Raw genomic sequence first — 14,418 nt, 5'->3', positions numbered from 1 at the left:
ACAGCAAGCGTTGTGAAATGCTCAAGAGCCTGACAAGACACGTAGGCATCCTGGTCATCCACTGCGTCCTGCCCTATCTCCAGCCGTCTCGACTCTTGTCCTGCCACTGGATACAGATAGGAACTGGGAAGAGAGAGTGAGGTTGACGTCGCGCAACTCTCCCTCACTTTAATCCAATTCACGCGCAAGTCTCGACATCATATCATATCACATCATATCAAGTCCTGTGGTGATGGTCGAGGGACGAAGGAGCAGGTGTGGATACACTGGGAGCTGTAGCCGCGGACCTGCACACAGGCGGCTCAAGTATAATGGTCGTTCCTCACTGACCGAAGCAGCGGTGGAGCTCGGCATCTTCTTGAGCGACTGAGCAGCCCTATTCAGGATTGCACTGCTCACCTCCGTAGAATGAGGAGGGGGCTAGAAAAGGTGCCCTAAACATTGCCTGCTTCACCTTACCCTGGCCAGCATACCGCGGCTGGCGGGGATCCCACAAAAGTGGTCGAACAAAAACAAAACTTAGAGTGACACCGATCACCACTGGCACATGGAATGTGCGCACGCTACTGGACAACATCACGGCAGACAGACCGGAGGGAAGAACAGCATTTGTCATCAGAGAGCTCGCACGCTACAACATTGACATTGCAGCCCTTAGCGAAACTCGCCTTGCTAATGAAGGACAGCTGTCCGAGTCAGGCGGAGGCTATACGTTCTTTTGGAGTGGCCGCAGCAGTGATGAGCGTCGCAAATCTGGAGTTGGCTTCGCCATCAAGAATCATCTTGTTCGGAAACTTGCCAGTTCCCCCAAGGGTGTGAATGATCGTCTCATGACAATGCAGCTTCCGCTTCAAAAAGGAAAACAAGCTACTTTGATCAGTGCATATGCTCCCACAATGACCAACCCAGAGGATGTGAAGGATAAATTCTACGAAGAACTAGATGCTCTGCTATCATCAGTTCACCGCACAGACAAGCTGATCCTGCTTGGCGATTTTAACGCAAGAGTCGGATGCGATGCCGCAGCCTGGGAAGGAGTCATCGGGAAAAATGGAGTGGGAAAGTGTAACAGCAATGGTCTGTTACTGCTGGAAACTTGTGCAGCACATGAACTTCTGATCACCAATACGGTCTTCCGGCTCCCTACCCGTAACAGGACTTCGTGGATGCATCCCCGTTCCAAGCACTGGCATCTGATTGACTACGTCATCATCAGGAGAAGGGACAGACAAGATGTCAGGGTTACAAAAGCTATGTGCGGCGCTGACTGCTGGACAGATCACAGGCTCATAGTATCTAAAATGAGGCTCCGTATCATGCCGAAGAGACGACCACAAGGCTGTAAGGCTCTCAAAAGGATCAACGTGTCGAAGCTGAAGAACAGCCGCATCACTGAAAATCTAGCAGAAGACCTAGAGAATGAGCTTGCTGATCTTCGTATTGAGAATGACGCTGAGAGAGACTGGGAGCGATTCCGCAACACTGTCCATACAGCTGCATCGAAGGTATTGGGGCCCTCCACACGCAGGCGGCAAGACTGGTTTGATGAAAATGATGCAGAAATCCAGTCCTTGCTTGCTGAGAAGCACCGTCTGCATCGTGCATATCAGAACGACCCATCCTCAGCGGCAAAGAAGACCACCTTTATCAACGCTGGCAGAACAGTACAGAACCGACTGCGCAAAATGCGGGACTTGTGGCTGAGCGCCAAAGCAGATGAAATACAGGCGTACGCGGACAGGAACGACTATAAGCAGTTCTATGAAGCCCTCAACACGCTCTATGGTCCACAGGCTTCTGGGAGCTTTCCCCTCCTGAACTCTGATGGCACTGTGCTCCTTACAGAGAAGACGCAGATTCTCCAGAGATGGGCTGAACATTTTGAAGCAGTTCTCAACTGCCCCTAAGTCATCAATGATGAGGCCATTGACAAGATGCCCCAGGTTGCAGTCAATGACTCCATGGATGCTTCACCAGAAGCGGACGAAGTGAAGAAAGCCATCAACCAACAGTCAAGTGGCAAATCCCCAGGGTCAGATGCCATACCAGCGGAGGTGTACAAAGTCGGTGGACCAGTGCTGCTACAGAAACTCACTGAGCTGTTTCAGTCCTTCTGGAAGCAGGGATCCATTCCACAGGAATTTAGAGACGCGTCCATCGTGCACCTCTATAAGAGGAAGGGCAATCGCCAGGTATGCGACAATCACCGTGGAATCTCACTGCTCTCTACAGCGGGGAAAGTTCTTGCACGGGTTTTGTTGAACCGACTGATCACTCACCTGGAGCAGGGCTTACTGCCAGAATCACAGTGCGGCTTCCGCAAGGGGCGTGGGACTATTGACATTTTCTTCGCTACGCGTCAGCTACAGGAGAAATGTCAAGAGCAGAACCGTGAACTCTACACAACTTTTGTGGACCTCACGAAAGCGTTCGACTCTGTCAGTCGCCAGGGCCTGTGGAGGATCATGTCGAAATTCGGCTGTCCAGACTGATTCTTACGAATGGTACATCAATTTCATCACGATATGATGGCTCGTGTCCTGGATGACGGTGAAACATCTGAGGCCTTCCCAGTCACCAACGGCATCAAGCAAGGGTGTATTTTAGCACCCACTTTGGTTAGCATGATATTCTCTGCCACTCTGACTGATGCCTTTCAACACTGCACTGAAGGAGTAGGCCTGAAGTACAGAACCGATGGGAAACTATTCAATCTGAGGCGACTGCGTGCCATCACCAAGGTGAAGGAAACTGTACTTCGAGACTTTCTCTTTGCCGATGATTGTGCTCTGAATGCTAGTACAGAGCCAGAAATGAAAGCCAGTATGGACAAATTTTCATCTACATGCAACAGCTTCGGCCTCACCATTAACATCAAGAAGACTGAGGTCATGTACCAGCCAGCTCCCCACACTCTGTACTCAGAACCGTCCATCACTGTAAATGGACAGAGACTCCAGACAGTGGACCACTTCACGTATCTGGGCAGTACCCTTTCTCGAGCAGTGTCAATCGATGAAGAAGTAAAGTGCAGAATTGCTAAAGCCAGCTCTGCATTTGGCCGATTGCGCTCCAACATCTGGGAACGTCGAGGGATCAGCCTACCAACGAGGCTGAAGGTCTACTGAGCAGTGGTGCTTCCAACTCTGCTGTACGCCTGCGAGACGTGGACTGTCTATCGGAGTCATGCACGACGGCTCAATCACTTCCACACTTCCTGTCTGCGAAAGCTTCTAAAAATCAGATGGCAGGACAAAGTGCCCGATACTGAAGTCCTTACCAGAGCCAGTCTGCCGTCAGTTCACACACTGCTGATGAGAGCCCAGACCAGATGGGCTGTACATGTCGTGAGAATGTCAGACGAGCGCATTCCTAAACAGCTCCTCTACGGAGAACTCGCCCAGGGAAAGCGCTCCCATGGAGGACAAAAGAAGCGGTTCAAGGACACGCTGAAGACCTCTCTGAAGTCCCTCGAGATCAACACCGCCACATGGGAAACCCTGGCACTGAACCGTCCAGCATGGCGCAGCCTCATTCACACAGGCAGTAATACCTCTGAGGCGAGGCGTACCGCTGAGGCTGAAAGAAAGTGTGAGCTGCGCAAGTCCAGAGCTGCCCGCACATCATCGACAGTGCCATCACATGTCTGCCCGACGTGTGACAGGACGTTCCATGCCCGAATCGGACTGATCAGTCATCTTCGGACGCACAGAGTCCGGTCATCAAACGAATGAGTTGTTGAGGTCTTCATCGACAACGATGGACAAACATCCTCCTCCTCCCAAACCACACCCGGGCTACCTTCTCAGTTCTCTCCCTCTTTTTATAATGAATTAATAAAGAATACATGATTTTTAAACGAGAGTGACTTTATTTCCATAATCAAGCTGTAATTGAAGGGGGAGGGTGGGTTGCTTACAGGGAATGACTCAATCAAGGGGGGTGGGTGTTCATCAACAAACACAACAGTCACACCCTACCCTGGCCAGTGATGAAGCTCGTTTTCAAAGCTTCTCTGATGCGCACCGCTTCCTGGTGTGCTCTTCTAATCTCCCTGGTGTCTGGCTGCGCGTAATCAGCAGCCAGGTGATTTGCCTCAGCCTCCCACCCCGCCATAAAGGTCTCCCCCTTACTCTCACAGAGATTGTGAAGAACACAGCAAGCAGCAATAACATAGGGGACATTGGTTTGGCTGAGGTCTGAGCGAGTCAGTAATGTGCGCCAGCGCGCCTTTAAACGGCCAAAGGCACATTCCACCACCATTCTGCACTTGCTCAGCCTGTAGTTGAACAGCTAATGACCACCGTCCAGGCTGCCTGTGTATGGCTTCATGAGCCATGGCATCAAGGGGTAGGCTGGGTCCCCCAGGATAACGACAGGCATTTCAACATCCCCAACTGTTATTTTCTGGTCTGGGAAGTAATTCCCTTGCTGCAGCCGTTTAAACGGAGTAGTGCTTCTGAAGACGCGTGCGTCATGAACCCTCCCTGGCCATCCCACGTGGATGTTGGTGAAACGTCCCTTGTGATCCACCAGTGCTTGCAGCACCATGGAAAAGTACCCCTTCCGGTTTACGTACTGGGTGCCCTGGCGCTCCGGTGCCAAGATAGGGATATGGGTTCCATCTATCGCCCCCCCACAGTTAGGGAATCCCATTGCAGCAAAGCCATCCACTATGGCCTGCACGTTTCCCAGAGTCACAACCTTTCGTAGCAGCAGCTTAATGATTGCTTTGGCTTCTTGCATCACAACAGCCCCCACAGTAGATTTGCCCACTCCAAATTGATTCCCGACTGACTGGTAGCTGTCTGGCGTTGCAAGCTTCCAGAGGGCTATCGCCACTCGCTTCTCCACTGTGAGGGCTGCTCTCATCTTGGTATTATGGCGTTTCAGGGCAGGGGAAAGCAAGTCACAAAGTTCCATGAAAGTGCCCTTATGCATGCGAAAGTTTCACAGCCACTGCGAATCATCCCACACCTGCAACACAATGCGGTCCCACCAGTCTGTGCTTGTTTCCCGGGCCCAAAATCCGCGTTCAATGGCTAGAACCTGCCCCATTACCATCAGAATCTCCAAAGCGCAGGGGCCCGCGGTTTGAGAGAATTCTGTGTCCATGTCCTCATCACTGTCATCGCCGCGCTGCCATAGCCGCCTCCTCCTCGCCTGGCTTTGCAGGTCCTGGTTCACCATAGACTGCATGAGAATGCGCGAGGTGTTTTAGATGTCCACGATTGCAGTATTGAGCTGAGCAGGGTCCATGCTTGCTGTGCTATGGCGTCTGCACAGTTCACCCAGGAAAAAAGGCGTGAAACGGTTGTCTGCTGCTTTCACGGAGGGACGGGTGAGGCTGTAACCAGAACCACCCGCGACAATGATTTTTGCCCCATCAGGCACTGGGATCTCAACCCAGAATTCCAAGGGGCGGGGGAGACTGCAGGAACTATGGGCTAGCTTCGAGATACCTACCCACAGTGCAACACTTGACGCTAGCCTCGGACCATGGACGCACACCGCCGAATTACTGTGCGTTGTGTGGCCGCGTGCAATCGACTTTATACAATCTGTTTTACAAAACCGGTTTATGTAAATTCGGAATTATCCCGTAGTGTAGACATACCCTAAGCCATGATGCTTGTTGTTACTTAAAGCATCGTGTCTGCCCACACCTGAATCTCTGCCAATCCCCACTGGGCCCTGACAAGTGTTGTTCGTGTTTGGATTCTGTAAAGCAGAGGAGTAGGTGAAGTTTTGCTCCCAAGGTGTGTGTGTGATTCTTTGGACAGGTCTACACTACACAGTTAGGTGGGTGTAATTACATTACTTAGGCTGACAATGCAGTTATATTAACCTAATCCCGGTGTAGATAGCGGCTCAGCTGTCAGAACTTTCTGGAGCTATGAAAGGGGAGGGGCCCAGCCTCTGTAGCAGGAATGCAGGGCAGGTGAGTTCATGGCAGGCATGGTGGGATACTGGTGGAGGCCAGTTATGGTGATATAATGACCAGCAGCATTTACACTGACAATTTGTCACTTTAAGTTTGCTGCACAAAGCTCTAGGCCTCTCGTCGAGGTGGTTTTATTTTGTCACCAAAACAGGGAAGTTTTGTCACCAGACGTGGCATTGCAGTGTGTGCACCAGCCAAAAGCTGCCAACCGAGGGAGCGTTGTGTGTTTTTCACACACCTGAGCAATATAATGATGCTGAAATAACTTTGTAGTGCAGACCTGGCCAAAGATTCTCTCTCTCACACACACACACACACACACACGCACACGCACACGCACACACACACACACACAGCTTGCAAGGAAAACCTCACCTGTTCCTCTGCTTTGCAGGATCCAAACACAAGCAAAGCTTGTCAGGCCCCGGTGAGGATGGCAAGGAGTCAGGTGTCAGCAGACATGATAGCTCAGTCATAGGCAGGCATCACGGCTTAGCTGGTTAAAGCATCTGTTTTGTAAACAGGAGATCCTGAGTTCGACTCCCAGTAGTGCCTGGCTGTTGGGGCACCTGGTATTGGCTACGGTCAGAGGACAAAATATGGAGCTAGAGGGACCTTTGGTCTAGCCCAGGGTGGCTGTTTTTATGGTTTAAATTACACTCACAGGCACTGATAACAGAGTTACTGAACGTTTGGGAGTTAGGAGCTGGTAGATGAGTGTTCTAAGCTCCTCGCAGACGACCCCCTCCTCTGGGACAGGGGCAGGTCTGGGCTCTCACACCAAATGGCTCATTGTGGCTGCCAGAATCTGTGAGCGGCTCATTTAGTTCACACCGAGGGCTGAGTCCTGCTTTGTGCACCGTGTGTGAGAATGAAAATCCTAAACCGCCCTTTGAAATAACGGATGCAGCAGGACGTGTTACTGTCCCTGCCACAAAGCAGACAGACCAATGGAGAAATGCCATTGAGTCCATGGTAATACTCCCCTGCCATTTTACCTTTTTTGCTTGCAAAACTCCCTCCCAACCTTGTGGGGTCCAGAGCCCGGTATTGAGCCTAAGCTGAGATTTCTACACTGCAAATTTACCACCCCAAGGCCCTAGCCTGGGAGCCTGCACTGGCACGGGACAGCCCTGGGTGTTTCATTGCAGTGTGGACATAGCCTAGCATGGGGGTTGGACTAGATGACCTCCTGAGGTCCCTTCCAACCCTGAGATTCTATGATTATGTCTACACTGCCATTAAAACACCAAAGTCAGTATTCTCAAACCCTGGGTCAGCTGATTCAGGCTTGTGGGGCTTGTGCTGGAGGGTTATAAAATGACAGTGTAGACACTTGGGCTTGAGCGCAGCCTCCGAGACATCACAAGGGGTGAGGGTCTCCGAGCCTGGGCTCCAGTCTGAGCCTCAGGAGCCCAAATTAGATCATCCAGGCCATCCGGGCCAGCGGGATTTTATCACAGTATAGACGCCCTCTCAGGGTATGTCTACACTGCAATGTAAGCCCAGGGTTAGCAGAAGTCATGGCAGCAGTCCCAACGTATAAACATAAACCACGAGGGAAAGTCCCACCCCCAAATAAGCTGGGCAGTGTCCTTCTCCCTACGGTTCGTAAGTCCAGCAACCAAAAGTCCTCTAACATGAGCCATCCCCGCTGTGCACCCCACTTACAGCTGTTGTCCTTAGTGAGTGCAAGCCCAGAGGTGCCTCTGTAGAGTTCACCTGCCATCCTGGGTGGAAAAGGGGGAAAATAAGAAGGCATCGTACTCACTATGGTGTCTAGGGACTCACTCATCCCTCCACAGCCACCCTGTCCTAAAGTTGATCTAACACCTAAATTTTAATATTGAACCCCAGAACCCAGCCCACTTGGCTTTGGAACCCCTGTCTCCTGCCTAGCAAGTGCTATTGAATTGAGGGTGAGTCCCTCCGTCGGGGTCTGCCAAGCACAGTTGTGCTGCCCTCGAGTCACACAACAAGGATAACAACCCTTTATTTCTCCTGCCCCTATAACATGGAGACTGGGAATCCAACACCCGCCACAAGTGATCATTTCGGCAAGCAACCCAACCTATTTCCAACATACTGTAAAATCCACATGCAGACTGATACACGAAACCTTGCAAGAAAATCTTCCTGAGGGGGTCTGAAGCACCTGCTGCTGGAGGGAAGGAGGGAGCTGTGGGTTGGGATTGAGGGGCACTGGGAATAGGAGGGGGCCGTGGGTTGGGATTGAGGGGCACTGGGAATAGGAAGGGGCCGTGGGTTGGGATTGAGGGGCACTGGGAATAGGAGGGGGCCGTGGGTTGGGATTGAGGGGCACTGGGAATAGGAGGGGGCCGTGGGTTGGGATTGAGGGGCACCGGGAATAGGAGGGGGCTGTGGGTTGGGATTGAGGAGAAGGGTGAAGAGGAGCAGGCTCTGGGTGGGAGTGAGGAGCAGTGAGCATAGGAGGGCCTGTGGGTTGGGATTGAGGGGCACTGGGAATAGGAGGGGGCCGTGGGTTGGGATTGAGGGGCACCGGGAATAGGAGGGGGCCGTGGGTTGGGATTGAGGGGCACCGGGCATAGGAGGGGGCTGTGGGTTGGGATTGAGGGGCACCGGGAATAGGAGGGGGCTGTGGGTTGGGATTGAGGGGCACTGGGAATAGGAGGGGGCCGTGGGTTGGGATTGAGGGGCACTGGGACTAGGAGGGGGCCGTGGGTTGGGATTGAGGGGCACTGGGACTAGGAGGGAGCCGTGGGTTGGGACAGAGGAGAAGGGTGAAGAGGAGCAGGCTCTGGTTGGGAGTGACGAGCAGTGAGCATAGGAGGGCCTGTGGGTTGGGATTGAGGGGCACTGGGAATAGGAGGGGGCCGTGGGTTGGGATTGAGGGGCACTGGGAATAGGTGGGGCCTGTGGATGGGGATTGAGGGGCACTGGGACTAGGAGGGGGCCGTGGGTTGGGACAGAGGAGAAGGGTGAAGAGGAGCAGGCTCTGGGTGGGAGTGAGGAGCAGTGAGCATAGGAGGGCCTGTGGGTTGGGATTGAGGGGCACTGGGAATAGGAGGGGGCCGTGGGTTGGGATTGAGAGGCACTGGGAATAGGAGGGGGCCGTGGGTTGGGATTGAGGGGCACTGGGAATAGGAGGGGGCCGTGGGTTGGGACAGAGGAGAAGGGTGACGAGGAGCAGGCTCTGGGTGGGAGTGAGGAGCAGTGAGCATAGGAGGGACTGAGGGTTGGGTCTGAGGGGCACTGGGAAAAGAGGGGACATGGGTTTAGGCTGAAGAGCATCTTCATTTGGGGATCCAGCAGGACAGGGGACGGCAGCAGGTGATTCTAACTCCTTAGGGATATTCTGTGTGTTTGTGTGTGTGTGTGTGTGTGTGCAGGGGAGGAACATGCTCTGTGCCCAGAGGCCTTTATTGCTCCAGGCTGCAAGGACAGAGGGGCTGTCAGGAAGTTGCCCCTTCAAACCCACACACAAAAAGGGCCTTCTGAGGAAAGGGAAAATCCTGAAGAGAAAAAGTAACATCAAAGAGGAATCCAGTTTAAGATCTTGATGAGTAGTTTATCACCTGACCAGGGATTTGAACCCTGGACCCTCAGATTAAAAGTCTGAAGTGCTGCCAAATGAGCTAACCAGGCTCGTGAAACAAAAGAGCAAGTTGTTGCAGAGGAGAAACTAGTCAGGAAAACAAGAGTTGGAACCAATAGGGGAAACCTGCTGCTCTCTCTGGCCTGGTCAGGGGGCTGTGCCGATCGAGTGTCCGCAGTAAGTTCAGCATCAATATGGTGATCCCGGGGACGCTTGGGGTCCCCAGGTTGCGTAAGGAGGGGTGAACCGGCCCAGGTCAGACCGCGGCTCTGCGGGCGCGCCTGCGGGAGGTCTGGTGAGACCGCGGCTCTGCGGGTGCGCCTTCGGAAGATCTGATGAGACCGCGGCTCTGCGGGCGCGCCTGCAGGAGGTCTGGTGAGACCGCGGCTCTGCGGGCGCGCCTGCGGGAGGTCTGATGAGACCGCGGCTCTGCGGGCACGCCTGCAGGAGGTCGGGTGAGACCGCGGCTCTGCGGGGGCGCCTGCGGGAGGTCTGGTGAGACCGCGGCTCTGCGGGGGCGACTGCGGGAGGTCTGATCAGACCGCGGCTCTGCCGGCGTGTCTGCGGGAGGACTGGTGAGACCGTGGCTCTGCAGGCGCGACTGTGGGAGGTCTGATCAGACCGCGGCTCTGCAGGCGCGACTGTGGGAGGTCTGGTGAGACCGCGGCTCTGCAGGCGCGACTGTGGGAGGTCTGATCAGACCGCGGCTCTGCGGGTGCGCCTGCGGAAGATCTGATGAGACCGCGGCTCTGCGGGCGTGCCTGCGGGAGGTCAGGTGAGACCGCGGCTCTGCGGGCGCGCCTGCGGGAGGTCTGATGAGACCGCAGCTCTGCGGGCGCGCCTGCGGAAGATCTCATGAGACCGCGGCTCTGCGGGCACGCCTGCAGGAGGTCTGGTGAGACCGCGGCTCTGCGGTCGTGCCTGCGGGAGGTCTGGTGAGACCGCGGCTCTGCGGGGGTGCCTGCGGGAGGTGTGGTGAGACCGCGGCTCTGCGGGCGCGCCTGCGGGAGGTCTGGTGAGACCGCGGCTCTGCGGGCGCGCCTGCGGGAGGTCTGGTGAGACCGCGGCTCTGCGGGCGCGCCTGCGGGAGGTCTGGTGAGACCGCGGCTCTGCGGGCGCGCCTGCGGGATGTCTGATGAGACCGCGGCTCTGGGGGCGCGCCTGGGGACGGTCTGGTGAGATCGCGGCTGTGCAGGGGCGCCTGCGGAAGATCTGATGAGATCGTGGCTCTGCGGGCGTGCCTGCGGGAGGTCTGATGAGACCGCAGCTCTGCGGGCGCGCCTGCGGGAGGTCTGGTGAGACCGCGGCTCTGCAGGCGCGCCTGCGGGAGGTCTGATCAGACCGCGGCTCTGCGGGCGCGCCTGCGGGAGGTCTGGTGAGACCGCGGCTCTGCGGGCGCGCCTGCGGGAGGTCTGGTGAGACCGCGGCTCTGCGGGGGCGCCTGCGGGAGGTCTGGTGAGACCGCGGCTCTGCGGGGGTGCCTGCGGGAGGTCTGGTGAGACCGCGGCTCTGCGGGCGCGCCTGCGGGAGGTCTGGTGAGACCGCGGCTCTGCGGGCGCGCCTGCGGGAGGTCTGGTGAGACCGCGGCTCTGCGGGCGCGCCTGCGGGATGTCTGGTGAGATCGCGGCTGTGCAGGGGCGCCTGCGGAAGATCTGATGAGATCGCGGCTCAGCGGGCGTGCCTGCGGGAGGTCTGATGAGACCGCAGCTCTGCGGGCGCGCCTGCGGGATGTCTGGTGAGATCGCGGCTGTGCAGGGGCGCCTCCGGGAGGTCTGGTGAGACCGCGGCTCTGCAGGCGCGCCTGCGGGAGGTCTGATGAGACCGCAGCTCTGCGGGCGTGCCTGCGGGAGGTCTGATGAGACCGCAGCTCTGCGGGCGTGCCTGCGGGAGGTCTGATGAGACCGCAGCTCTGCGGGCGCGCCTGCGGGAGGTCTGATCAGACCGCGGCTCTGCAGGCGCGCCTGCGGGAGGTCTGATCAGACCGCGGCTCTGCGGGCGCGCCTGCGGGAGGTCTGATCAGACCGCGGCTCTGCGGGCGTGCCTGCGGGAGGTCTGATGAGACCGCGGCTCTGCGGGGGCACCTGCGGGAGGTCTGGTGAGACCGCGGCTCTGCGGGCGCGCCTGCGGGAGGTCTGGTGAGACCGCGGCTCTGCGGGGGCACCTGCGGGAGGTCTGGTGAGACCGCAGCTCTGCAGATGCGCCTGCGGGAGGTCTGGTGAGACCGCGGCTCTGCGGGGGTGCCTGCGGGAGGTCTGGTGAGACCGCGGCTCTGCGGGCGTGCCTGCGTGAGGTCTGGTGAGACCGCGGCTGTGCAGGGGCACCTGCGGAAGATCTGATGAGATCGTGGCTCTGTGGGCGTGCCTGCGGGAGGTCTCATGAGACCGCAGCTCTGCGGGCGCGCCTGCGGAAGATCTGATGAGATCGCAGCTCTGCAGGAGCGACTGCGGGAGGTCTGATCAGACCGCGGCTCTGCAGGCGTGTCTGTGGGAGGTCTGGTGAGACCGCGGCTCTGCAGGCGTGCCTGCGGGAGGTCTGATGAGATCGTGGCTCTGCGGGCGTGCCTGCGGAAGATCTGATGAGATCGCAGCTCTGCAGGAGCGACTGCGGGAGGTCTGATCAGACCGCGGCTCTGCAGGCGTGTCTGTGGGAGGTCTGGTGAGACCGCGGCTCTGCAGGCGTGCCTGCGGGAGGTCCACCGGAGCTGCGGACCAGCAACCGCCAAAGCGCCCCCTGCGGCATGCCGGCGCAAATCCTAGAGCCACCCCTGCTGGCAGCGGCGGGGAGCCCAGAGCCCTTTAAATCCCAGCCCCTGGCCGCTGATTGCCCCCTCCCCAGACCCCTGCACCAACTGCCCCCCAGGACCCGCACCCCCTATCTAAGCACCACTGGTCCTTGTCCCCTGATTACCCCCTCCCGAGACCCCTGCCCCTAACTGCCCCTTGGGACCCTACCCCCATCTAAGCCTCCCTTCTCCTTGTCCCCAACTGCCCACTCCTGAGACCCCCCCCCAACTTCCCCCCAGGACCCCACCCCCTACCTGTCCCCTGATAAACCTCCTGGACTCCCATGCCTATCCAATTGCTGCCTGTCCCCTGACTGCCCCTCCGAACCTCTGCCCCATCCAACCCCCCCTGCTCCCTGTCCCTTGACTGCCCCCCGGAAACCCCTACCCCTTCTCCAACCCCCAAACCGCTTACTGTGCCACTCAGACCAGCGTGTCTGGCTCAGTGAAGCTCCAGACAGTTGCTGCCATGCTCCCCCATGGAGCCCACAGCCCTCTCCCACCCCCAGCACCTGCCTTCCAGATTTGAACACCTCAAAATTCAGGAGTGCTCAAGCTCGGTTTGGGCAGCTTTTACTTCATTTCTCCCAAATCAAATATACTGATCCACTGTGACTTGCTGTAGAAAAAAGCAGGATAAAATTGAGCAAGAAATGCTTATTAGCACTGGAATTGCTATTTTCAACAGCCATTGCCTTTTTGTTTGTTTGAAAAGAATTTGCATTGGCAAATTCCCCATAGAAAGAAAGAGTGGAACAAAAGAATAATAAAGGCACCTCAACTTTTCCTCATTTAGGTAGGACAGTCTTATAATATGCATCCAGATATCCTCCAATCACACAAGCTGAAAATTGTTCCACTTTACTGCACCTCTGTAACCATATGGGAACCAATCCTGTCTGTGTTTTGTGCACATCCAAAATTCCTGCTGAATGACCCACCCTGGGAGCGAGTTACCAGTGACCCAGGGCTGGGGCAGCAGGAGGTGTGGGGGGGGCACTGGTGGGGAGGAAGGGGGGAAGCTCAGCGCTGGGGCAGCAGGGGTGTGTGTGTCGGTGGGGGGAGAGCCCAGGACTGGGGCAGCAGGAGGGTATGTGGGGAGCCCAGAGCTGGGAAGAGGGGCAGCCGAATTTTTGTTTGCTTGGGGCGGCAAAAAGCCTAGAGCCGACCCTGGGCCATCCCAGCCAAAGACCTGGCTCTAGGAAGTGTGAGTCACCCAGCAGGAGGGGACAGACTGGCTCTTGCACAGCTGGAGACAGGGAAGTTGAGCACTGTGAGCTCCAGGGCTTTACCACAAGCCAACACAAAGTCCCTCTGAGATTTGAACGCAGATTGCAGGATTCAGAGGCCTGAGTGCTGCCCGTTACACCATGGGACCAGCTCATGCTGCTGTCTCTGCACATCGGTGACCCTCACGGGGCCGGCTTGTGTAAGGGACTGTTGGCCCCTTACTAAAACTTAGTGGGGGGGGTTTGGTTGGCTAGTTCCCAGCCCCAATAGAAGGGGGAAGGGCCAATGGGAAATCAGGCCCCTGAGACTGACAGTCCCCAGGGGCAATGGGGAGAGGCCAAAGCTCCAAGTTAGCCGCACTGACAGGCCAGGCCAGGCAGTGTAATGAGGGAGTCACCAGGCCAGGGGGTCCCATCCTCCGTGGGAGCTGGAACTGCCTGGGCCAGAGTGGGGCGGAGCTAAGGAGAGAGCAGGAGCCCGAGAAGAGCCGGGGAGCAGAGCTGCGCAGGTGTAGTGCCAGAAACTGCTCCCTGTAGGACTTTGCTGCCTGCAGCAGTTACTGAGACCTGAGGTTGTTCTTATTTCCTGACTTGTGCTAATTGGCTCAAACTTGACAGTGGTTTCTCTAGCAAAGGCCAGTCCCTGGCCCCTTGGTCCAGACATCCTCACTCACACCAGGCTGGGGTGACCAGATGTCAAAGATGAAATATCGGGACGCGGGGGGCGGCGCAAAAAAAAAAAAAGCCGGAGGCTCCCCCCCCCGCACCGCCAGGCGGCAGTGGCACAGCCCCGTCTCCACCCAACTCTGGGCTCCGACCCCCGATACACCCCCAGCTCCCCCATCCCCTCGCTCCCGGGCCCAGCCTGGGCTCCGAGCTCTGCAGC

The sequence above is a fragment of the Mauremys mutica genome, chromosome 6, assembly GCF_020497125.1.
Source record: "Mauremys mutica isolate MM-2020 ecotype Southern chromosome 6, ASM2049712v1, whole genome shotgun sequence".
NCBI classification, from domain to species: domain Eukaryota; kingdom Metazoa; phylum Chordata; order Testudines; family Geoemydidae; genus Mauremys; species Mauremys mutica.
The sequence above is the reverse complement of the archived record's forward strand: the minus strand, read 5'-3'. Positions refer to the sequence as shown.